At 47.9% G+C, this 14,501-nt stretch overlaps 5 non-coding genes and 3 pseudogenes across 5 annotated transcripts; all 8 read right to left on the reverse strand.

Annotated features, from left to right (window-relative positions):
• Positions 1–1,544: 1,544 nt before the first annotated feature.
• Positions 1,545–1,735, reverse strand: LOC131738906 (U2 spliceosomal RNA). Its single transcript, XR_009330074.1, has one exon. It is a non-coding gene; the product is annotated as a U2 spliceosomal RNA (small nuclear RNA).
• A 598-nt stretch (positions 1,736–2,333) lies between these two features.
• LOC131738640 (U2 spliceosomal RNA) lies at positions 2,334–2,488 on the reverse strand (annotated as a pseudogene).
• A 5,040-nt stretch (positions 2,489–7,528) lies between these two features.
• On the reverse strand, positions 7,529–7,625 carry LOC131738803 (U2 spliceosomal RNA; annotated as a pseudogene).
• A 611-nt stretch (positions 7,626–8,236) lies between these two features.
• LOC131738314 (U2 spliceosomal RNA) lies at positions 8,237–8,427 on the reverse strand. The gene has a single exon (XR_009329878.1). It is a non-coding gene; the product is annotated as a U2 spliceosomal RNA (small nuclear RNA).
• A 596-nt stretch (positions 8,428–9,023) lies between these two features.
• LOC131738756 (U2 spliceosomal RNA) lies at positions 9,024–9,178 on the reverse strand (annotated as a pseudogene).
• A 3,480-nt stretch (positions 9,179–12,658) lies between these two features.
• On the reverse strand, positions 12,659–12,849 carry LOC131738908 (U2 spliceosomal RNA). The gene has a single exon (XR_009330076.1). It is a non-coding gene; the product is annotated as a U2 spliceosomal RNA (small nuclear RNA).
• A 597-nt stretch (positions 12,850–13,446) lies between these two features.
• On the reverse strand, positions 13,447–13,637 carry LOC131739245 (U2 spliceosomal RNA). Its single transcript, XR_009330413.1, has one exon. It is a non-coding gene; the product is annotated as a U2 spliceosomal RNA (small nuclear RNA).
• A 595-nt stretch (positions 13,638–14,232) lies between these two features.
• LOC131738909 (U2 spliceosomal RNA) lies at positions 14,233–14,423 on the reverse strand. The gene has a single exon (XR_009330077.1). It is a non-coding gene; the product is annotated as a U2 spliceosomal RNA (small nuclear RNA).
• Between the last annotated feature and the right edge of the window lie 78 nt (positions 14,424–14,501).

Consider the following 14,501-nt stretch of genomic DNA (forward strand, 5'->3'; position numbering starts at 1 on the left):
CTCCTGGCTACCGGGGATCGAAAAAGACTGCCCAGTGTCTTCCAACACCTCCTCCCTTGGTGGAATTGAGTCATCTACCTCCGACCTTCCCCGTCCCCTTGCAGCTTCGGAATAGGTCTGCTTGCGCTGGGGACAATTCCGGAACAAGTGATCCAAAGCTCCACATGCATTGCAGCACTTGGGCTTGTAACACCCGGACGCTGTGTGTCCCAGCTCACCACAGTTCCTGCATCTCTCCTGAGAGCAGTCCACTCCCAAGTGACCAAAACTCTGACACTTCCTGCAGAAACTGGGCTGCCCAGAGTAAAAAAGATATCCTCTGTCTGCCCCAATTGAAAAATTTGCTGGTGGATGATAAAATCCACCAAATCCAGATTCATCATCATTTAGCAGAACTTGGAACTGCCTCTTCCCTGTCCATATTCCAAATTCGTCCCTCAAGTACTTGGCCCCCGAGATCACCTTTGCATACCTGCATAAAAACAGTCCAACCGTGGAATCAGTCACATGAGGGTTGTACATATGTACGGTCACAACCCTGAAATTGTTCCGGCTCAGTGACTCCACTTTAAAATTGGAAAGTGGAGCATCGTCTTCCTTCTCCTTGCACCGCTGCAGAAATTCTTTAAAACTTGTCTCCCCGACCATGGTGACATCCACGTAATTCTCCGTCCCGTTCCGCTGAAGACACAAGATCATCTCAGGCTGTACTCCCAAGCAGTCGATGATGACGGTCTTTATAAAGACTTTCCTCTCTGGCATCTCTTCCCCGCTGTCTCTCCAAAACAATCTTGCCGAATTTTTCAGTCCAGCCCAAGAGGCTGACCGGGTTTGATTACCTCTCATCTTATCAGAAATAAAACCACCGGGTACTGCGGTCAAGCCACATATACCTGATCATTAGCCTATTTCAGACTTGATCTTAGCCAAAAGGCCGAGAAGCGATGGCGACTTGGCCCTTGCCCGGGGCCCCCCAGCCCAGACGGCACAGGGGGATTCAAAGGTGGGTGCAAAATTCCAAGCACAAGCAGACCCCCAAAAAACGGGCTGCTGCTTCCAGAGGGGAAATGTGCAATTTAAGCAGGAGGAAACAAAACAAAGCAAAAACACACACATAACACCAAAAACAAAACAGAAACTGGCGGAGTGCGTCTTACAAATAGTCATGCCAAGCTGCTATGCTGTGCAAGGTGCCTTGGGTAACTACAACTGTGCCTCGCTGGCTGGCTGGCTTGCTAAGAAGGTCCTGGCATAGGGACATGTTCCACCACACTTGTCTGGTTAGCTGCATGCTCCCAGGAAACAACCTGCTGCTGTCTACATCATCACCACATGTGAATAAAAGAAAGAAAGACAGCAAGAAAGAAAGACAGAAAGAAAGAGAGAAAGAGAGAAAGAAAGAGAGAAAGAAAGAAAGAGAGAAAGAAAAAAAAAGAAGTAAAACGGCGGGAAAACTTGCATCAACACTGGCACTCTCCCTCCAGCAGGGGTAGACAAAATGCTCACAGGAGAGATCCAGATCTGACTTTGACCAACGTTAGAGAAAGGTGTGCACCGTTCCCGGAGGTACTGCAATACCGGGCCGATGCGTGGAGTGGACGGAGCAAGCCCCTGTTCCATCTCCCGATTCCAAAAATCAATTTAATATATGGTCCCCTGATAGGGGACGTATCAGATATTAAACTGATAAGAACAGATACTACACTTGATCTTAGCCAAAAGGCCGAGAAGCGATGGCGACTTGGCCCTTGCCCGGGGCCCCCCAGCCCGGACGGCACAGGGGGATTCAAAGGTGGGTGCAAAATTTCAAGCACAAGCAGACCCCAAAAAAACGGGCTGCTGCTTCCAGAGGGGAAATGTGCAATTTAAGCAGGAGAAAACAAAACAAAGCAAAAACACACACATAACACCAAAAACAAAACATAAACTGGCGGAGTGCGTCTTACAAATAGTCATGCCAAGCTGCTATGCTGTGCAAGGTGCCTTGGGTAACTACAACTGTGCCTCGCTGGCTGGCTGGCTTGCTAAGAAGGTCCTGGCATAGGGACATGCTCCACCACACTTGTCTGGTTAGCTGCATGCTCCCAGGAAACAACCTGCTGCTGTCTACATCATCACCACATGTGAATAAAAGAAAGAAAGACAGCAAGAAAGAAAGAGAGAAAGAAAGAGAGAAAGAGAGAAAGAAAGAGAGAAAGAAAGAAAGAGAGAAAGAAAAAAAAAGAAGTAAAACGGCGGGAAAACTTGCATCAACACTGGCACTCTCCCTCCAGCAGGGGTAGACAAAATGCTCACAGGAGAGATCCAGATCTGACTTTGACCAACGTTAGAGAAAGGTGTGCACCGTTCCCGGAGGTACTGCAATACCGGGCCGATGCGTGGAGTGGACGGAGCAAGCCCCTGTTCCATCTCCCGATTCCAAAAATCAATTTAATATATGGTCCCCTGATAGGGGACGTATCAGATATTAATACTCTTTTATTGAGATTTTACAATTTTTACATTTACACCCATTCGTTTTTTTCATTCATTTTACATTTCTTTTAAAGATGACATTCATGCATACAGACATACATTTTGTTTTAAAAGCATTTAAAATACATTTAAAAACACCAAGACAATTGTGCTTTGTACATGGTTAAAACAGACACAGATTAAAATCAACATGAAAAAAACCTGTGCTGCTTTAAAAGTGACTGGAAAAAAAGAACCATCTATAAAAAACCAGTGTTTGTGAGGGCCGGGGAGTGCTCTCTAAAAAAGTTCAAAAGTGAACATAAAACTAGATCTAAAACAGGGACAGGGGAAAAGGGACAGTGTATAGAACAGTGAGTTAAAATTCTAAAATTTTAAAACACTTAAAATGTAACTTTTAATAGTTTACATTAAAAATCTTAAAGATACATAAAACAAAACAAAACAAAATCAAATAAAACATTCAACGTAAATCAAATAAAAGTCCATAAAACTGAAACAAAAAGACTACATAAAACCAGGGCACCGTTGAAAAAACGGTCATGCCAGCTAAAAAGGGCGGAATGCTGGCATGACAAAATAAATAAAAGGCTTAGCGGTGCCCCGTAGTCCCGCTCCTAGGAGCTAGCGGTTCCAGTTTTTTCCTTTATTCCATCTTCACGTCCTGAAGTCCGGCGATCCTCCACTCCGCGCAGGCCTTGTCCTTCCCGAGGGTCCGGATGTCCAGAATTACAAAGTCCTTGATAAGAGTTTGTGCCCTTCTGGTCGTGGTGATAGTGTCTAGCTCCTGCTTGTGATAGACACAGACGTTACGGCCTTCCCACAGGATCTGCTTGACAACATTGATGACACGCCAAACGCACTTAGCTGTGCTGGTAGTGATTCCTCCCGCAGGCCCATAGAGCACAGTCTCAGCGGTCATCTTGGCCGTGTCAGCAAACCTGTTTAGGAAGACAGAGACAGAGAGCCAGACACTGCCAGCCACATCACATTCCCAGAAGATATGGGCTGGTGTTTCTCTCTTGCGGCACTTTGCATAGGGGCATGTTTCTACTTGGGCTAGTCCCCTCCTGAACATGAACGCTCGAGTGGGGAGTGCACTGTGGACGGTGTTCCATGCTATATCCTTCTGGACATTACTGAGGCAGCTGTGAGACACATTCTCCCAGATTTTTTGGCTTTGGGTGAGGGAGAAAGTAGCTACTTTTTCAATTTCCTGGGAACCGGCAAGATATTTAGTTACAGCCTTGTATTCCCAGGAGGCCAATTTTGCTTTATCTAAGCCCAATTTATATATAGTGTCCCTTAAGGTTCTATAATACAATGGGGGGTCCCAGGAGTACGGCACGGTGTTATCAATAGTGCAGAGGCCCAAGGCCCTGAGACAGGTGGCAAAATAGAAACGATTCATGTAACATACCTTCCTGTCCAGGGCCTGGATGTTCTTGATAGTTTGCGTGAGCCCCTGCACTCGGGTGAGCTGCACAACGTCCGGGACCCCCTTACCTCCCTTCTTGTCGGCTTTACTCAGGGTGGCTCGCTTTACCCTCTCCATCTTGCTGCCCCAGATAAAGTGGTGGATAATGCGGTCCACCACTTTTTTGGTGGTCCTGTCTGGGGGAAAGATTTTTCCTACATAAGAGAGGATGGGGAACAGTATAGACTTGGTTATTAATACTCTACCCGTCATTGTTAAGGATCTTGTGCTCCATCCGCCAATCTTTTTACGGACCTGGTTAATGGCCGCCGTCCAGCTCTGGGCCCCCGAGCTATTGTTCTCGAAAATGAGGCCCAGAATCTTGATTTTGTCCTTTTTGACAGGGTACATGTCCGACAGTTCCCTATCTACCTGCCAATTTTTAGACACGTAGACTTCGCTCTTGGACTTATTAATCACTGCCCCGGTCGCCGTGCAGTACTTCTCAAGGATATTACTAATCCGAGGTACCGACGATGTGTTGGTGCAAATGAGTGACACATCGTCCATATATGCTGTTGTTTTGACCTGGACCCCGTTGGATCCAGGCAGCTGGAAACCAGTTATATTGGTATCCCTACGAATTGCCTGCAGGAGGGGTTCAATGCACACGACATATAGCAGTGGGGATAGTGGGCAACCCTGTCTGAAACCTGACTGGATAGATATTTTACCAGTCAGGTGCCTGTTCACCAAGACTCGGGTACTAATGTTTGTATAGATGGTTTTAACCCACTCCCTAAGTCCAGGAGCGAATTTCATCTGGTCCATCACTTTGTACATATATTCATGGCTTACCCTATCGAACGCCTTCTCCTGGTCAAGGTTGAACAGGCAGAGGGGATGGTTCCGTTCTCTAGAATAAGCCAGAATGTCCCTTGTTAACATTAAAATATCCGTGATGGACCTCCCTGGGACGCCACAAGCCTGGTCGGGGCCAATGACCAAAGGGAGGTGTACTTGTAGCCGGAGCATCAGAGCTTTGGCTAGTATCTTGTAATCCACGCAAAGGAGGCTGATTGGGCGCCAATTCCGTAGATCTTTAACTTCCCCTTTCTTATGAAGGAGAGTAATTACACTCTCCCGCATAGAAGGGCCCAACCGCTTCTCCCTGTAGACCGCTCTGTAGACCTCCGCTAAATGGACTTTTAGCATGTCCCAAAAAAGATGGTAATACTCACCCGGGATGCCATCTGGACCTGGCGTCTTACCGGTGTTCATGGTCTTAACCGCCTGGGTGAGCTCCTCCAGCGTGAGTTCTGGGTCCTTCTCCTCCTCCTCGTCGTCCCGCACTGAGTCAGGCTCCAACTGGCTCAGGAACCACTCTATCAGGGTGTCATCTGTAGCTTTGATGTTATATAGGTCCCTATAGAAGTTCTCTACCACTTTTTTCACTCCCTCACTATCCTCTACTATCCTCCCCCTGCTGTCGAGCATGGAGGACATCAAGTGCCGCTTCTCCCTCGTTTTCTGGAAGAAGAAGCGAGTACACTTTTCGTCTTCCTCCATTTTTTGCACTTTTGCATTGTGCATGACCTTTCGTTGTTCCTCCCTACAAAGCACTGAAAGATCTAGCTTGGTCTGGGCTATCTCGTCGCTTACAGGGAACCCCCAAAGCTGAAGCAGGCTCAGACGCTGGAGGGCAGCATTCAGGTGTTTATATTTGGCCCTCCTTTCTTTTGCTTTCCTCTTGCCTGCTGCTATGAAATAACCCTTAGTTCTGATTTTGACCATCTCCCACCACTCTATAGGGGAGTTGAATAGGTCACGCAAAGTGGTCCACTCAACAAGCCTGCTCTTATAGGCTGCAGCTATGGAGGGGTCATTGAGTAAGGAGGTGTTTAATTTCCAGACCCCTGACCCCATCTGGGAGGTCTGAGGGACCTGCAATGTTACCTGCAGGAGCCTATGGTCAGAGAAGAAGACGGCCTGGGTGTCTACTGCCGTCTTCGTAAGGGAGCTGGTATGCAGGACGAGATCTATACGGGAGAAGGAGGTCCCAGATGAGCTCACCCAGGTAAAGGGAGGCACCAGGTCCTTACCTGCATCACACAGGGAGAAATCAGATATTACGGAGGACAAAACTCTACTAGAGCGGTCGTTGCGTGGCCTGCTCCGGTCTACGTCCCTCAGAGCACAATTGAAGTCACCTGACACGATGACGGGTACGTTCCCCAGCAGGAGTGGACGCAGCTGTGGAAAAAATTGAACTCTTTCGTTTTGGTTAGTGGGTGCGTAGACATTGACCAGTCTGAGGGGAGTGTTGTTGTATGTCACATCCACGCTCAGAATTCTACCAGGTTCTACCTCCCTGCTGCTGCGGGAGGTAATAAATGGGTTTTTAAACAGGATACCTACTCCGTCGGCTCTGGCTATGTTGGAGCCCGACCAGAAGGAGTCCCCCAGGGTCCAACTCTCCTTCAGGTCCCTATAATCAGGGCTCGACGAAATATCACACTCCTGCAGAAAGATGAGATCTGCTTTCAAGTTAGCTAGATAGTTTAGTACATCAAATCTTTTTTGTGTCTCCCTGATGCTCCTGACATTAACAGACACACATATCAGGGCCATCAGGGTAGCTAACAAGAAAAGGAGTCGCTGCGTCCACCCCATAGCGACTATGATTGGGAGGTCGGGACACTCTTCCTACTCTTAGCTCTACGCTTGCTTCGAGGGGGCTTGGGCTTATTTGCAACTCCCATCACCCCTGAGAAGGTACTCACTGCTGCCTCGTCCAAGAAGGCACCGTCTTTATATGCACAGTACGTGGAGTTGTTGGGGCTATTCAACTCCCCACAAGGTAAGTCTGGTGGAACTTGCTCAGGGCCCCTCGGAACGTGTGGGTCAGCTTTGTCCTGGGGGGGGTTATGACAGACAGCATTCTTTGGCTGTTACCGTCTGTTGAATTGGAGCTGTTAGCAGACTTCTGGCTTACCGCGTCCAGGGGTATTCCCATGTCCTCCAGTGCTGTATCTAGGAGGACCTCTAGGGGGCCCCTGGTTTTGCCCATACAAGGGAGGGGGTCAAGGATGCTTTGAAGGGAGGCCCTTCGCTTGAAGAGGGTCATTGCTACCGAGGTACTGCTGGTCAGGGAAGGTGTTGACCCCGACCTCTCCCTCGGTGCATTAGTGAACACCTCTTCTGCGAGGTGTGCTAGGGTTTGTGCCAACGACTGGGAAGGCTGGCTGGGGATGCCCTGGCTGGCTGCTACCTGCCCACTAGGCGGCAGTGTAGCCGTCCCACTCGCCTCCGTCTCTGCCTGCGAGGGCAAGACTGGGGACTTTGTGTGGACATTAGCTGGTTTTGGATCTATGGGGGCCACCTGCAACTTGCTGTCTTTGATCCTGATCTTCTTTCTTTTCCCCCCCCTCGTCTCTACCCTTTCTTTTCCCCACCCTCTGCTGGTTCTTCACTCCCTTCCCCTCCTTCTCACTCTCACTTTCACTGTCGCTTTCGCTTTCCTCCCCCACGGACTCAATCCTTATGGCGTCATAACGAGAGCCGAGGGGGAGTGCTGGCGCTGAGAGGGCCCTACTCAGGGGGGGGCCGCTGCTGGGTCCGGGCTCCCTCCCTGCCTCGTGTTCTGCATCAGAGGAGCTACTGGAGGAGCTAGATATTAAACTGATAAGAACAGATACTACACTTGATCTTAGCCAAAAGGCCGAGAAGCGATGGCGACTTGGCCCTTGCCCGGGGCCCCCCAGCCTGGATGGCACAGGGGGATTCAAAGGTGGGTGCAAAATTTCAAGCACAAGCAGACCCCCAAAAAACGGGCTGCTGCTTCCAGAGGGGAAATGTGCAATTTAAGCAGGAGAAAACAAAACAAAGCAAAAACACACACATAACACCAAAAACAAAACATAAACTGGCGGAGTGCGTCTTACAAATAGTCATGCCAAGCTGCTATGCTGTGCAAGGTGCCTTGGGTAACTACAACTGTGCCTCGCTGGCTGGCTGGCTAAGAAGGACCTGGCATAGGGACATGTTCCACCACACTTGTCTGGTTAGCTGCATGCTCCCAGGAAACAACCTGCTGCTGTCTACATCATCACCACATGTGAATAAAAGAAAGAAAGACAGCAAGAAAGAAAGAGAGAAAGAAAGAGAGAAAGAGAGAAAGAAAGAGAGAAAGAAAGAAAGAGAGAAAGAAAGAAAGAGAGAAAGAAAAAAAAAAGAAGTAAAACGGCGGGAAAACTTGCATCAACACTGGCACTCTCCCTCCAGCAGGGGTAGACAAAATGCTCACAGGAGAGATCCAGATCTGACTTTGACCAACGTTAGAGAAAGGTGTGCACCGTTCCCGGATGTACTGCAATACCGGGCCGATGCGTGGAGTGGACGGAGCAAGCCCCTGTTCCATCTCCCGATTCCAAAAATCAATTTAATATATGGTCCCCTGATAGGGGACGTATCAGATATTAAACTGATAAGAACAGATACTACACTTGATCTTAGCTAAAAGGCCGAGAAGCGATGGCGACTTGGCCCTTGCCCGGGGCCCCCCAGCCCGGACGGCACAGGGGGATTCAAAGGTGGGTGCAAAATTCCAAGCACAAGCAGACCCCCCAAAAACGGGCTGCTGCTTCCAGAGGGGAAATGTGCAATTTAAGCAGGAGGAAACAAAACAAAGCAAAAACACACACATAACACCAAAAACAAAACATAAACTGGCGGAGTGCGTCTTACAAATAGTCATGCCAAGCTGCTATGCTGTGCAAGGTGCCTTGGGTAACTACAACTGTGCCTCGCTGGCTGGCTGGCTTGCTAAGAAGGTCCTGGCATAGGGACATGTTCCACCACACTTGTCTGGTTAGCTGCATGCTCCCAGGAAACAACCTGCTGCTGTCTACATCATCACCACATGTGAATAAAAGAAAGAAAGACAGCAAGAAAGAAAGAGAGAAAGAAAGAGAGAAAGAGAGAAAGAAAGAGAGAAAGAAAGAAAGAGAAAGAAAAAAAAAGAAGTAAAACGGCGGGAAAACTTGCATCAACACTGGCACTCTCCCTCCAGCAGGGGTAGACAAAATGCTCACAGGAGAGATCCAGATCTGACTTTGACCAACGTTAGAGAAAGGTGTGCACCGTTCCCAGAGGTACTGCAATACCGGGCCGATGCGTGGAGTGGACGGAGCAAGCCCCTGTTCCATCTCCCGATTCCAAAAATCAATTTAATATATGGTCCCCTGATAGGGGACGTATCAGATATTAATACTCTTTTATTGAGATTTTACATTTTTTACATTTACACCCATTCGTTTTTTCATTCATTTTACATTTCTTTTAAAGATGACATTCATGCATACAGACATACATTTTGTTTTAAAAGCATTTAAAATACATTTTAAAAACACCAAGACAATTGTGCTTTGTACATGGTTAAAACAGACACAGATTAAAATCAACATGAAAAAAACCTGTGCTGCTTTAAAAGTGACTGGAAAAAAAGAACCATCTATAAAAAACCAGTGCTTGTGAGGGCCGGGGAGTGCTCTCTAAAAAGGTTCAAAAGTGAACATAAAACTATATTACTAAAACAGGGACAGGGGAAAAGGGACAGTGTATGAAACAGTGAGTTAAAATTCTAAAATTTTAAAACACTTAAAATGTAACTTTTAATAGTTTACATTAAAAATCTTTTAGATACATAAAACAAAACAAAACAAAATCAAATAAAACATTCAAAATAAATCAAATCAAAGGTCCATAAAACTGAAACAAAAAGACTACATAAAACCAGGGCACCGTTGAAAAACGGTCATGCCAGCTAAAAAGGGCGGAATGCTGGCATGACAAAATAAATAAAAGGCTTAGCGGTGCCCCGTAGTCCCGCTCCTAGGAGCTAGCGGTTCCAGTTTTTTCCTTTATTCCATCTTCACGTCCTGAAGTCCGGCGATCCTCCACTCCACGCAGGCCTTGTCCTTCCCGAGGGTCCGGATGTCCAGAATTACAAAGTCCTTGATAAGAGTTTGTGCCCTTCTGGTCGTGGTGATAGTGTCTAGCTCCTGCTTGTGATAGACACAGACGTTACGGCCTTCCCACAGGATCTGCTTGACAACATTGATGACACGCCAAACGCACTTAGCTGTGCTGGTAGTGATTCCTCCCGCAGGCCCATAGAGCACAGTCTCAGCGGTCATCTTGGCCGTGTCAGCAAACCTGTTTAGGAAGACAGAGACAGAGAGCCAGACACTGCCAGCCACATCACACTCCCAGAAGATATGGGCTGGTGTTTCTCTCTTGCGGCACTTTGCATAGGGGCATGTTTCTACTTGGGCTAGTCCCCTCCTGAACATGAACGCTCGAGTGGGGAGTGCACTGTGGACGGTGTTCCATGCTATATCCTTCTGGACATTACTGAGGCAGCTGTGAGACACATTCTCCCAGATTTTTTGGCTTTGGGTGAGGGAGAAAGTAGCTACTTTTTCAATTTCCTGGGAACCGGCAAGATATTTAGTTACAGCCTTGTATTCCCAGGAGGCCAATTTTGCTTTATCTAAGCCCAATTTATATATAGTGTCCCTTAAGGTTCTATAATACAATGGGGGGTCCCAGGAGTACGGCACGGTGTTATCAATAGTGCAGAGGCCCAAGGCCCTGAGACAGGTGGCAAAATAGAAACGATTCATGTAACATACCTTCCTGTCCAGGGCCTGGATGTTCTTGATAGTTTGCGTGAGCCCCTGCACTCGGGTGAGCTGCACAACGTCCGGGACCCCCTTACCTCCCTTCTTGTCGGCTTTACTCAGAGTGGCTCGTTTTACCCTCTCCATCTTGCTGCCCCAGATAAAGCGGTGGATAATGCGGTCCACCACTTTTTTGGTGGTCCTGTCTGGGGGAAAGATTTTTCCTACATAAGAGAGGATGGGGAACAGTATAGACTTGGTTATTAATACTCTACCCGTCATTGTTAAGGATCTTGTGCTCCATCCGCCAATCTTTTTACGGACCTGGTTAATGGCCGCCGTCCAGCTCTGGGCCCCCGAGCTATTGTTCTCAAAAATGAGGCCCAGAATCTTGATTTTGTCCTTTTTGACAGGGTACATGTCCGACAGTTCCCTATCTACCTGCCAATTTTTAGACACGTAGACTTCGCTCTTGGACTTATTAATCACTGCCCCGGTCGCCGTGCAGTACTTCTCAAGGATATTACTAATCCGAGGTACTGACGATGTGTTGGTGCAAATGAGTGACACATCGTCCATATATGCTGTTGTTTTGACCTGGACCCCGTTGGATCCAGGCAGCTGGAAACCAGTTATATTGGTATCCCTACGAATTGCCTGCAGGAGGGGTTCAATGCACACGACATATAGCAGTGGGGATAGTGGGCAACCCTGTCTGACCCCTGACTGGATAGATATTTTACCAGTCAGGTGCCTGTTCACCAAGACTCGGGTACTAATGTTTGTATATATGGTTTTAACCCACTCCCTAAGTCCAGGAGCGAATTTCATCTGGTCCATCACTTTGTACATATATTCATGGCTTACCCTATCGAACGCCTTCTCCTGGTCAAGGTTGAACAGGCAGAGGGGATGGTTCCGTTCTCTAGAATAAGCCAGAATGTCCCTTGTTAACATTAAAATATCCGTGATGGACCTCCCTGGGACGCCACAAGCCTGGTCGGAGCCAATGACCAAAGGGAGGTGTACTTGTAGCCGGAGCATCAGAGCTTTGGCTAGTATCTTGTAATCCACGCAAAGGAGGCTGATTGGGCGCCAATTCCGTAGATCTTTAACTTCCCCTTTCTTATGAAGGAGAGTAATTACACTCTCCCGCATAGAAGGGCCCAACCGCTTCTCCCTGTAGACCGCTCTGTAGACCTCCGCTAAATGGACTTTTAGCGTGTCCCAAAAAAGATGGTAATACTCACCCGGGATGCCATCTGGACCTGGCGTCTTACCGGTGTTCATGGTCTTAACCGCCTGGGTGAGCTCCTCCAGCGTGAGTTCTGGGTCCTTCTCCTCCTCCTCGTCGTCCCGCACTGAGTCAGGCTCCAACTGGCTCAGGAACCACTCTATCAGGGTGTCATCTGTAGCTTTGATGTTATACAGGTCCCTATAGAAGTTCTCTACCACTTTTTTCACTCCCTCACTATCCTCTACTATCCTCCCCCTGCTGTCGAGCATGGAGGACATCAAGTGCCGCTTCTCCCTCGTTTTCTGGAAGAAGAAGCGAGTACACTTTTCGTCTTCCTCCATTTTTTGCACTTTTGCATTGTGCATGACCTTTCGTTGTTCCTCCCTACAAAGCACTGAAAGATCTAGCTTGGTCTGGGCTATCTCGTCGCTTACAGGGAACCCCCGAAGCTGAAGCAGGCTCAGATGCTGGAGGGCAGCATTCAGGTATTTATATTTGGCTCTCCTTTCTTTTGCTTTCCTCTTGCCTGCTGCTATGAAATAACCCTTAGGGCATAGGGACATGTTCCACCACACTTGTCTGGTTAGCTGCATGCTCCCAGGAAACAACCTGCTGCTGTCTACATCATCACCACATGTGAATAAAAGAAAGAAAGACAGCAAGAAAGAAAGAGAGAAAGAAAGAGAGAAAGAGAGAAAGAAAGAGAGAAAGAAAGAAAGAGAGAAAGAAAAAAAAAGAAGTAAAACGGCGGGAAAACTTGCATCAACACTGGCACTCTCCCTCCAGCAGGGGTAGACAAAATGCTCACAGGAGAGATCCAGATCTGACTTTGACCAACGTTAGAGAAAGGTGTGCACCGTTCCCGGAGGTACTGCAATACCGGGCCGATGCGTGGAGTGGACGGAGCAAGCCCCTGTTCCATCTCCCGATTCCAAAAATCAATTTAATATATGGTCCCCTGATAGGGGACGTATCAGATATTAAACTGATAAGAACAGATACTACACTTGATCTTAGCCAAAAGGCCGAGAAGCGATGGCGACTTGGCCCTTGCCCGGGGCCCCCCAGCCCGGACGGCACAGGGGGATTCAAAGGTGGGTGCAAAATTTCAAGCACAAGCAGACCCCCAAAAAACGGGTTGCTGCTTCCAGAGGGGAAATGTGCAATTTAAGCAGGAGAAAACAAAACAAAGCAAAAACACACACATAACACCAAAAACAAAACATAAACTGGCGGAGTGCGTCTTACAAATAGTCATGCCAAGCTGCTATGCTGTGCAAGGTGCCTTGGGTAACTACAACTGTGCCTCGCTGGCTGGCTGGCTTGCTAAGAAGGTCCTGGCATAGGGACATGTTCCACCACACTTGTCTGGTTAGCTGCATGCTCCCAGGAAACAACCTGCTGCTGCCTACATCATCACCACATGTGAATAAAAGAAAGAAAGACAGCAAGAAAGAAAGAGAGAAAGAAAGAGAGAAAGAGAGAAAGAAAGAGAGAAAGAAAGAAAGAGAGAAAGAAAAAAAAGAAGTAAAACGGCGGGAAAACTTGCATCAACACTGGCACTCTCCCTCCAGCAGGGGTAGACAAAATGCTCACAGGAGAGATCCAGATCTGACTTTGACCAACGTTAGAGAAAGGTGTGCACCGTTCCCGGAGGTACTGCAATACCGGGCCGATGCGTGGAGTGGACGGAGCAAGCCCCTGTGCCATCTCCCGATTCCAAAAATCAATTTAATATATGGTCCCCTGATAGGGGACGTATCAGATATTAAACTGATAAGAACAGATACTACACTTGATCTTAGCCAAAAGGCCGAGAAGCGATGGCGACTTGGCCCTTGCCCGGGGCCCCCCAGCCCGGACGGCACAGGGGGATTCAAAGGTGGGTGCAAAATTCCAAGCACAAGCAGACCCCCAAAAAACGGGCTGCTACTTCCAGAGGGGAAATGTGCAATTTAAGCAGGAGAAAACAAAACAAAGCAAAAACACACACATAACACCAAAAACAAAACATAAACTGGCGGAGTGCGTCTTACAAATAGTCATGCCAAGCTGCTATGCTGTGCAAGGTGCCTTGGGTAACTACAACTGTGCCTCGCTGGCTGGCTGGCTTGCTAAGAAGGTCCTGGCATAGGGACATGTTCCACCACACTTGTCTGGTTAGCTGCATGCTCCCAGGAAACAACCTGCTGCTGTCTACATCATCACCACATGTGAATAAAAGAAAGAAAGACAGCAAGAAAGAGAGAAAGAAAGAGAGAAAGAGAGAAAGAAAGAGAGAAAGAAAGAAAGAGAGAAAGAAAAAAAAAAGAAGTAAAACGTTGGGAAAACTTGCATCAACACTGGCACTCTCCCTCCAGCAGGGGTAGACAAAATGCTCACAGGAGAGATCCAGATCTGACTTTGACCAACGTTAGAGAAAGGTGTGCACCGTTCCCGGAGGTACTGCAATACCGGGCCGATGCGTGGAGTGGACGGAGCAAGCCCCTGTTCCATCTCCCGATTCCAAAAATCAATTTAATATATGGTCCCCTGATAGGGGACGTATCAGATATTAAACTGATAAGAACAGATACTACACTTGATCTTAGCCAAAAGGCCGAGAAGCGATGGCGACTTGGCCCTTGCTCGGGGCCCCCCAGCCCGGACGGCACAGGGGGATTCAAAGGTGGGTGCAAAATTTCAAGCA

The sequence above is a fragment of the Acipenser ruthenus genome, chromosome 10 (assembly GCF_902713425.1).
Source record: "Acipenser ruthenus chromosome 10, fAciRut3.2 maternal haplotype, whole genome shotgun sequence".
Lineage (NCBI taxonomy): Eukaryota > Metazoa > Chordata > Actinopteri > Acipenseriformes > Acipenseridae > Acipenser > Acipenser ruthenus.